The sequence below is a fragment of the Poromitra crassiceps genome, assembly GCF_964638095.1.
Source record: "Poromitra crassiceps genome assembly, contig: HAP1_SCAFFOLD_259, whole genome shotgun sequence".
In the NCBI taxonomy this organism is placed as follows: domain Eukaryota; kingdom Metazoa; phylum Chordata; class Actinopteri; order Beryciformes; family Melamphaidae; genus Poromitra; species Poromitra crassiceps.
In genome coordinates, this window is record NW_028152138.1 from 32,501 (window position 1) to 41,288 (window position 8,788).

Here is an 8,788-nt window from a genome sequence, read left to right on the forward strand (position 1 = left end):
CCCGAGGTTTACACAGGCTGCGGTTAAACTGCCTGAGGTTTACACAGGCTTCTCATGCGGTGGTTCTTGTGCTGCAGGCTTTACCACACTTTCATGTTGATGTTTAACAGACCTGTGAAGCGGACATTCGCAGCAGTTTACTTTTAATTGGTGTCTTTGAGGACGACTATTAACTGATTTCATTAGGTTTGTTAGGACATCCTCCTCAAGGGTACATTTGTATTGTCTCTCGAAATCAAATTGAAATCAAATCATTCTTTCTTTGTGGAAATTCTATGTTCTCTTTGTAACTAAAGGACTTTGTTCACAATTTTTCCAAGAAAACAGAGCCATAGGACAGAAAATAACAGAATAATTGCTGCTGTCTAGGCTTGCCAGTATCGGCAGTCCCCACCAACTGGAGAAGTGGTTTTCGTCAGGGGAAATAATTTGACTCTGGTCTCTAGCTCTATCTCACAGCACTGTATGTGTGACAGAAAGTCTACCTCAACTCTTTTGTCTGACGGCTAGCAAGGTAACAGACTCACAGGGTCAAAACACAGCTAGCAAGGTAACAGACTCACAGGGTCAAAACACAGCTAGCAAGGTAACAGACTCACAGGGTCAAAACATGGCTAGCAAGGTAACAGACTCACAGGGTCAAAACACAGCTAGCAAGGTAACAGACTCACAGGGTCAAAACATGGCTAGCAAGGTAACAGACTCACAGGGTCAAAACATGGCTAGCAAGGTAACAGACTCACAGGGTCAAAACATGGCTAGCAAGGTAACAGACTCACAGGGTCAAAACATGGCTAGCAAGGTAACAGACTCACAGGGTCAAAACATGGCTAGCAAGGTAACAGACTCACAGGGTCAAAACATGGCTAGCAAGGTAACAGACTCACAGGGTCAAAACATGGCTAGCAAGGTAACAGACTCACAGGGTCAAAACATGTCTAGCAAGGTAACAGACTCACAGGGTCAAAACATGGCTAGCAAGGTAACAGACTCACAGGGTCAAAACATGGCTAGCAAGGTAACAGACTCACAGGGTCAAAACATGGCTAGCAAGGTAACAGACTCACAGGGTCAAAACATGGCTAGCAAGGTAACAGACTCACAGGGTCAAAACATGGCTAGCAAGGTAACAGACTCACAGGGTCAAAACATGGCTAGCAAGGTAACAGACTCACAGGGTCAAAACATGGCTAGCAAGGTAACAGACTCACAGGGTCAAAACATGGCTAGCAAGGTAACAGACTCACAGGGTCAAAACATGGCTAGCAAGGTAACAGACTCACAGGGTCAAAACATGGCTAGCAAGGTAACAGACTCACAGGGTCAAAACATGGCTAGCAAGGTAACAGACTCACAGGGTCAAAACATGGCTAGCAAGGTAACAGACTCACAGGGTCAAAACATGGCTAGCAAGGTAACAGACTCACAGGGTCAAAACATGGCTAGCAAGGTAACAGACTCACAGGGTCAAAACATGGCTAGCAAGGTAACAGACTCACAGAGTCAAAACATGGCTAGCAAGGTAACAGACTCACAGAGTCAAAACATGGCTAGCAAGGTAACAGACTCACAGGGTCAAAACATGGCTAGCAAGGTAACAGACTCACAGGGTCAAAACATGGCTAGCAAGGTAACAGACTCACAGGGTCAAAACATGGCTAGCAAGGTAACAGACTCACAGGGTCAAAACATGGCTAGCAAGGTAACAGACTCACAGGGTCAAAACATGGCTAGCAAGGTAACAGACTCACAGGGTCAAAACATGGCTAGCAAGGTAACAGACTCACAGGGTCAAAACATGGCTAGCAAGGTAACAGACTCACAGGGTCAAAACATGGCTAGCAAGGTAACAGACTCACAGGGTCAAAACATGGCTAGCAAGGTAACAGACTCACAGGGTCAAAACATGGCTAGCAAGGTAACAGACTCACAGGGTCAAAACATGGCTAGCAAGGTAACAGACTCACAGGGTCAAAACATGGCTAGCAAGGTAACAGACTCACAGAGTCAAAACATGGCTAGCAAGGTAACAGACTCACAGAGTCAAAACATGGCTAGCAAGGTAACAGACTCACAGGGTCAAAACATGGCTAGCAAGGTAACAGACTCACAGGGTCAAAACACGGCTAGCAAGGTAACAGACTCACAGGGTCAAAACACAGCTAGCAAGGTAACAGACTCACAGGGTCAAAACACAGCTAGCAAGGTAACAGACTCACAGGGTCAAAACACAGCTAGCAAGGTAACAGACTCACAGGGTCAAAACACGGCTAGCAAGGTAACAGACTCACAGGGTCAAAACACGGCTAGCAAGGTAACAGACTCACAGGGTCAAAACACAGCTAGCAAGGTAACAGACTCACAGGGTCAAAACACGGCTAGCAAGGTAACAGACTCACAGGGTCAAAACATGGCTAGCAAGGTAACAGACTCACAGGGTCAAAACATGGCTAGCAAGGTAACAGACTCACAGGGTCAAAACATGGCTAGCAAGGTAACAGACTCACAGGGTCAAAACATGGCTAGCAAGGTAACAGACTCACAGGGTCAAAACATGGCTAGCAAGGTAACACAGACTCACAGGGTCAAAAGATGGCTAGCAAGGTAACAGACTCACAGGGTCAAAACATGGCTAGCAAGGTAACACAGACTCACAGGGTCAAAACATGGCTAGCAAGGTAACACAGACTCACAGGGTCAAAACATGGCTAGCAAGGTAACAGACTCACAGGGTCAAAACATGGCTAGCAAGGTAACACAGACTCACAGGGTCAAAACATGGCTAGCAAGGTAACAGACTCACAGGGTCAAAACATGGCTAGCAAGGTAACACAGACTCACAGGGTCAAAACATGGCTAGCAAGGTAACAGACTCACAGGGTCAAAACATGGCTAGCAAGGTAACAGACTCACAGGGTCAAAACATGGCTAGCAAGGTAACAGACTCACAGGGTCAAAACATGGCTAGCAAGGTAACAGACTCACAGGGTCAACACATGGCTAGCAAGGTAACACAGACTCACAGGGTCAAAACACGGCTAGCAAGGTAACAGACTCACAGGGTCAAAACATGGCTAGCAAGGTAACAGACTCACAGGGTCAACACATGGCTAGCAAGGTAACAGACTCACAGGGTCAAAACATGGCTAGCAAGGTAACAGACTCACAGGGTCAACACATGGCTAGCAAGGTAACAGACTCACAGGGTCAAAACATGGCTAGCAAGGTAACAGACTCACAGGGTCAAAACATGGCTAGCAAGGTAACAGACTCACAGGGTCAAAACATGGCTAGCAAGGTAACAGACTCACAGGGTCAAAACATGGCTAGCAAGGTAACAGACTCACAGGGTCAAAACATGGCTAGCAAGGTAACAGACTCACAGGGTCAAAACATGGCTAGCAAGGTAACAGACTCACAGGGTCAAAACATGGCTAGCAAGGTAACAGACTCACAGGGTCAAAACATGTCTAGCAAGGTAACAGACTCACAGGGTCAAAACATGGCTAGCAAGGTAACAGACTCACAGGGTCAAAACATGGCTAGCAAGGTAACAGACTCACAGGGTCAAAACATGGCTAGCAAGGTAACAGACTCACAGGGTCAAAACATGGCTAGCAAGGTAACAGACTCACAGGGTCAAAACATGGCTAGCAAGGTAACAGACTCACAGGGTCAAAACATGGCTAGCAAGGTAACAGACTCACAGGGTCAAAACATGGCTAGCAAGGTAACAGACTCACAGGGTCAAAACATGGCTAGCAAGGTAACAGACTCACAGGGTCAAAACTAGGGGTCGACCGATATGGGTTTTTCAGGGCCGATATCGATATCGATTATCGGCAATGAAAGACACCGATAACCGATATTTTGGAACCGATATATGTTTGCAGTAAAAATTTAAATCTTGGTGTCAAAATTTAGAATAACACGACCCGTTGTTGAAATTCATTTTCTTCAGTTTATCCAACTACAATATTATTTGAAAATATTCACTCTATTAATATTAATATGAATCAAAGTGTATGTGTGTGTGTGTGTGTGTGTGTGTGTGTGTGTGTGTGTTTGTTCAATCTAGTGGAGACTTGGGCACATTATCAAGATAAAGCTGTGGACTTATACTTTTAACAAACTAACACCGACTCACTACAGTAACAAAATAATAGAGGGTTTCCCTCCGCTTACACCTGACACTAACCTCACCCCCAGGCTCTCAAAGGAGAATACTGAAACAAACACGTTCATCCGTGCATCCGCTGATGTAATGTCTCATCCTCGTTTATTCGGTTCCTTGTTCCAAGCAGAGAGAGAGTCAGAGAGAGCAGAAAAAAAGTCCGCTGCAGCTTGCCCAGACATGCCTGCCTGCCAATGTATTTTTCGGACACGCAGCGCGGACACGCAGCGCTGGATCAATAAAACAGCTTCGCTACTGACAACCATGGCCATTTGATTCAAAAAGAGCGACGCTACACCGTGGACACGCACGCTACTATGGAATTAAAAACTAGTGCCCCATACACTGCTTTGTGAGGTTACTAGGCTATTTTGCCCTCTTCAACAGCGGTGGACGGTGATAAGTTTGAGTTGCACTTGCACAGCAGGCACCAACGTTACTCAAAGATATATGCTATCAGTACACAAATAATCTCTGTTATCTTATCGTTATCACTGCAACAATCATCTCTCTCACTTATAGACAGACCTATCTCCACACACTTTGCACTGTGCGAGGCTGCGCTTCATACGAATCGCTCATAAGATCGTGGTGTTTTTGAAATGTCAGCGTAGGTAATTATTATGTATATTAACTTTAGTACAACTTCGGCATGGCAATATCTGCAGCTTTACCTTAACACTGTGACTGTCACACAGTCGCAACAGCCAACTAGTCAAGTCCGCTGTCCGCTCCACAGAGGCAGCACAGCTCAGACGGCCACGGCCTGCCTCTGTGCAGGCTGGAGCACTGAGGTGTCAGATTTCATCTCTGAGCAGCTCTCTGATAGGCTATTGCTCGATGTGTAACCAATCAGATAGCGCTGTGGGAGGGACATTGCTCCAGATCACACAGAGGGAACTACAGTACTGTAGGAGAGGCTCCTTCCAGCCGCAGCAGCTGCAAATTAGCGCATTTTTTTATTGAATTATTATATCGGCAAACAGCCAATGAAAATGCCGATACAGATAATCGGCAAAATGTTGAATATCGGCCATAATAATCGGCCAAACCGATACATTTTCTTCTCAAAAGAACATTTCTGAAACACTGAAAAAGAAACACTGCAGTTGCAGTGCAAAAAACAAAGTGCAAAATTAGGGATGCACGATAATTATCGGGCCGATAAATTATCGGCCGATATGGCCATTTTGCGTTATTATTTATTATTCCGATAATGGCCTTTTTCCGATAAATTATCCGATAATAATCATGCTTTATTTTTTGCCTCGGAAGCTGAGCTTTTGTTGTCGCACACTTGTGACATCACAGCTGCGAAGCAAACATGGCTGCTGCCAGTGTGTTGCTGTTTTTCAGTTTCAGAATGATCAGAAAGCTACTGTAATTTGCAATCCATGTCCCACACAGGTTCCGAGAGGAGCATGGAGCGGAGAGGTACTTGTACATGGAGCGGAGAGGTACTTGTACATGGAGCGGAGTACTTGTACATGGAGCGCAGATGTACTTGTACATTGAGCGGAGAGGTACTTGTACATGGAGCGGAGAGGTACTTGTACATGGAGCGGAGAGGTACTTGTACATGGAGCAGAGATGTACTTGTACATTGAGCGGAGAGGTACTTGTACATGGAGCAGAGATGTACTTGTACATGGAGCGGAGAGGTACTTGTACATGGAGCGGAGAGGTACTTGTACATTGAGCGGAGAGGTACTTGTACATTGAGCGGAGAGGTACTTGTACATTGAGCGGAGAGGTACTTGTACATGGAGCGCAGATGTACTTGTACATTGAGCGGAGAGGTACTTGTACATGGAGCGGAGAGGTACTTGTACATTGAGCGGAGAGGTACTTGTACATGGAGCGCAGATGTACTTGTACATTGAGCGGAGAGGTACTTGTACATGGAGCGGAGAGGTACTTGTACATTGAGCGGAGAGGTACTTGTACATGGAGCGGAGATGTACTTGTACATTGAGCGGAGAGGTACTTGTACATTGAGCGGAGAGGTACTTGTACATGGAGCGCAGATGTACTTGTACATTGAGCGGAGAGGTACTTGTACATGGAGCGGAGAGGTACTTGTACATTGAGCGGAGATGTACTTGTACATGGAGCGGAGAGGTACTTGTACATTGAGCGGAGAGGTACTTGTACATGGAGCGGAGAGGTACTTGTACATTGAGCGGAGAGGTACTTGTACATGGAGCGGAGAGGTACTTGTACATGGAGCGGAGAGGTACTTGTACATTGAGCGGAGAGGTACTTGTACATGGAGCGCAGATGTACTTGTACATTGAGCGGAGAGGTACTTGTACATGGAGCGGAGATGTACTTGTACATTGAGCGGAGATGTACTTGTACATGGAGCGGAGAGGTACTTGTACATGGAGCGGAGAGGTACTTGTACATGGAGCGGAGATGTACTTGTACATGGAGCGGAGAGGTACTTGTACATGGAGCGGAGATGTACTTGTACATTGAGCGGAGAGGTACTTGTACATGGAGCAGAGATGTACTTGTACATGGAGCGGAGAGGTACTTGTACATGGAGCGGAGAGGTACTTGTACATGGAGCGGAGAGGTACTTGTACATGGAGCGGAGAGGTACTTGTACATTGAGCGGAGAGGTACTTGTACATTGAGCGGAGAGGTACTTGTACATGGAGCTAGGGCTGGGTATCGAGTTTCGATACTTACTTGGCACCGAAATGGAAACATCGATACTAAGGGGTATCGAAGCCTCCCTTGTCAATCGATACCAATTTTCGATACCAAAACAAAACAGCGTCATTGAGCCTATAAGCATGCGACATGCTTGCACGCCGCGCTCTAATACGGCTGGTGATTGGCTGTCATGTAGAGGCATGCAGGAAACGTTACGCCCACTTTAGCCGGTGTGTTTGTTGTGACTGTGAGCCAGGCGTGCGGTGCGGATAGTATACAAGAAGTTAGCCACTCAAGCTACTCCTATCCTGGATTACCATATGGCGAAGATGATGAAAAGCAGGAAAAGAAACAGAAACAACACGGACTGGTTTCCACAGACAAGAGAAATAATTGAGAGGTGGGTCAGCTCAGCTTACCGCAAGTTAGCGGTTATCAGATCCCTCAGTCTGACAAATCCATGCATCTGGCTGTGAGTTGTAGCATTAGATCGTTTAATTAATTGCCGCCGTAACGTTATGCGCAAGCGGGCATTGTGTATTTTTAGCAACTCGTTAACAAACGCTGATGTCATGATAGTTTGTTGAATGTAAATGCGATTCATTTATATTGATTGGCTAGTCAGTGAAGTTGAGCTGTCTCATCAGATTTGACAAGAATGACGTTCTGTTGCAGCAGTGAGCACACTGATCTGCAACGCTAGCGTTAATGTTTAATTAATTAGCGTTATGTGCAAGCGGGCAGTTATCGCCCATGTATTTTTAGCAACTCGTTAACAAACGCTGATGTCATGATAGTTTGTTGAATATAAATGCGATTCACTTTGTGGCATATAAGGCTATATTGATAGGCTAGTCAATGCTCAACTAGTCTTCCATGCATGAAGTGGAGCCATCTCATCAGTTTGTACAAGAATAGAGTTCTGTTGCATCAGTGAGCATTAAACCCTGATTTGCAACTCTCTGTTTTGCACTGAAAACTATTCCACTGATTTATTTGTTTTAGCTACATTTCTTTCCTTTGTAGTACTCCAATATTTTTTGTAGGGACGGCAATACGTTTAGAGGACTTAAAGTTATGTTAAATACAGTAGGTTTTATTTTTTTCTGCTGTAAAACTTAAGATGGGGGGAAACTAAAGATTTGTAAAATAATTTCAATGTGTAATGCAGTTTTATTTTTGTTAAAATGGATTTTTCTAAAAATTGGTATCGAAAAAAGTATCGTTCAGGAACCGGTATCGAAATCCAAGTATCGAAACGGTATCGATATCGAAAAATTTTGAACGATACCCAGCCCTACATGGAGCGCAGATGTACTTGTACATTGAGCGGAGAGGTACTGGTACATGGAGCGGAGATGTACTTGTACATTGAGCGGAGAGGTACTTGTACATTGAGCGGAGAGGTACTTGTACATGGAGCGGAGATGTACTTGTACATTGAGCGGAGAGGTACTGGTACATGGAGCGGAGATGTACTTGTACATTGAGCGGAGAGGTACTTGTACATGGAGTGGAGATGTACTTGTACATTGAGCGGAGAGGTACTGGTACATGGAGCGGAGATGTACTTGTACATTGAGCGGAGAGGTACTTGTACATGGAGTGGAGATGTACTTGTACATTGAGCGGAGAGGTACTGGTACATGGAGCGGAGATGTACTTGTACATTGAGCGGAGAGGTACTTGTACATGGAGTGGAGATGTACTTGTACATGGAGCGGAGATGTACTTGTACATTGAGCGGAGAGGTACTTGTACATGGAGCGGAGATGTACTTGTACATGGAGCGGAGAGGTACTTGTACATGGAGCGGAGAGGTACTTGTACATGGAGCGGAGATGTACTTGTACATTGAGCGGAGAGGTACTTGTACATGGAGCGGAGAGGTACTTGTACATGGAGCGGAGAGGTACTTGTACATGGAGCGGAGAGGTACTTGTACATGGA